The sequence below is a fragment of the Pteropus alecto genome, unplaced genomic scaffold (assembly GCF_000325575.1).
Source record: "Pteropus alecto unplaced genomic scaffold, ASM32557v1 scaffold97, whole genome shotgun sequence".
Classification (NCBI taxonomy): domain Eukaryota; kingdom Metazoa; phylum Chordata; class Mammalia; order Chiroptera; family Pteropodidae; genus Pteropus; species Pteropus alecto.
Window position 1 is genome coordinate 805,528 of NW_006439713.1, and position 2,393 is coordinate 807,920.

Genomic DNA, 2,393 nt, shown 5'->3' on the forward strand with positions numbered 1-2,393 from the left:
CCGCTCCGCATGCCGTGCGGGGCGGCAGGACTGCATCCGGGGTGCCGGTGGGTCGCGAAGGCCGCGCCCTTCTTCTTAGTCACTGCGCATCCGCTACGGATCTCTCACTGCGGTTTTGCCTCTTCTGGAGATTCCTGTAAGTTTAGTCACACGGCGTGTGGTCCTCTGAGTCTCTGGCTCAGCGCGCTGCCTTGGAGATCCTCCCAGGTGGTCCTCCTCCCTGCCGAGTGGTGCCCGCGGTGGGGGTGTGTCACAGCGTCCCTACCATGCACCAGTTAATAGACATTTGGGTGGTTTCCAGCTCTTTTCTGCTACGAATAACGCTGCTCTGAACAATTGGGTGCCACTTGGCTTGGGTAGATGCCTTCTCTCTGGGTAAATATTAGGACTGCGGGGCAGCGCGGTGTTCCGTTTATAAGAATCTGGCTACTTGTTGCTCTTCTTGGCCTTCTTGGCCTTCCGAGAACGCCCATCGTCCTCCACACCCAATCCTGCACTCGATAGGATTAGCTTTTAAATTTTAGCCACGCTAGTGTGCGTGACATGGCATCTCATCTCCACTTGAACTGATATTTCCCTGATAACAAATGATGTGGAGTATCTTTTCACGGGCTTCTCTTTTGCTGACATCTTCTCTGGAAAAGTGTTCGTTCGAATCTCTCACACCGTTTTAATCAGGTGTTTTGTCTTCTCTAGATTGAGTTTGTCTATGTTCCGAGTACAAGTCCTTTATCAGATATATGTTATGCAAATATTTTCTTCCAGTCTGTGACTTGCCTTTTCATTTCTTTAATGGTACCTTTCAAAGAGCAAATGCTTTTAACTTTGACAATTTTTCCGTTTTTTTTAAAGATGCACACTTTATGAATCCCAGCTAAAAAAAAAAAAAGTCTTTGTTGAATCCAAGGCCACCAAGATTTTTCTATTATATTTTCTTCCAGAAGCTTAATAGCTTTAGCGCTTAGATTTGGGTGTATGACGCGTTTCGGATTGATTTTTCAGCGTGAATTTGGGCGTTTCCCTTTGTTTTTATTCTCTGGAACAATGTTGGCAGTGTTGGAATGATTCGGTGTTTGCGACGTTGCTGGAATTGCCCCGCGGGGCTGTCTGAAGCGTTTTGCGGACTTGCTCCCTGATGAGATTCTCTGTTTCTTCTATAGCTTAGTTGATCTTTATGGCCCTATTGGAGCAATTTGGATAAACTGATTTTCCTAGGAATTTACCTATTTCATCCAGATTTTAAAAAATGAGTTGCATAACCTTGTTCAGTGTAGCCTCTGATAATTTTTAAAGTTTTCTGTTTCAGTAACTGTTTCCTGTTTGTCAATTCTGATGTTACATGTTTGATTTTTCTTTCCTCTCTTTTGGTCAGGTTAGCCAGTGGTTTGCACACTTTAAAAAAAAAAGAACTGAGATTTTGATTTACTACTTTATTGTTTTTCTCTTCATGACTATTAATTTCTTTACTTTTCTGTTATTTTGGCTTTGTTCCTTTTCTTTCTCCCAGCGTTCTGAGTTGGGAATTTAATTCATTTATTATTTATATGTGTTTACATCTATACATTTTCCTCTGGTCACTATTTAAACATTCTTCATAGATTGAGAAATTTGGTGTTTTTATTATCATAAGTTTAAGAAATTCTATCATTTTGGTTCATAGTTTAACTTTTGGCCACACGTGTTTGATAAAAGCTATTTAAATTTCCACATGCAAGAACCTTTCAAAGATGTCGTCATGATTTTCTGGTTTTGTTGAATTGGATCACAGAGTGATTCTAACTTCTCAACTTTATGGAACGTAATGTTTTCTTTGCGAACAAATGTACGATTAAAAATGTGAATATTTCACGTGCACTTAAGAGGAGTTACATCGTCAAGACTTAAAGTTTGATGCATACGTGTCCGTGAGACCTGCCTTAGCAATGATCTTGTTTAAGTCTCTGTTCTCACTGGTTCCTTGTTCACGGAACTGTCTCATACCCAGAATGTCCCCATCGGCACAGCACAGTGCTCCCGGGACATTGACGTTGTGTCTTTGTCTCTTTCCGCTGTTTCGCCTGTTCTTCCCTGTCTGTGAAGCGGTCCACCTTCGCGCAGCCCTTCGCCGGTACGAAGGTGCTTCTGTTCTACCTGCGCTGAGAACTGCGGCTTATGAAGCATGCTCCTTCATCCCGTGTGAGTGTTTTGTCCTGCAGTCGAGATCACATCCCCTGCCCAGAGCTCACTGTCCTAGTGGTTAAACCGCTTCTGGTCACTAGTGTCTTAAAGGTCTATGTTTTTAGCAATATGTCGAGTACTTTTCAATAGTAATGACTCTCGGTTAAAAGCCTAAAGCTAAAGGAATGCCACTCAGGAGACACAGGAAGCTGATGAGAATAATAATAGTAATAATA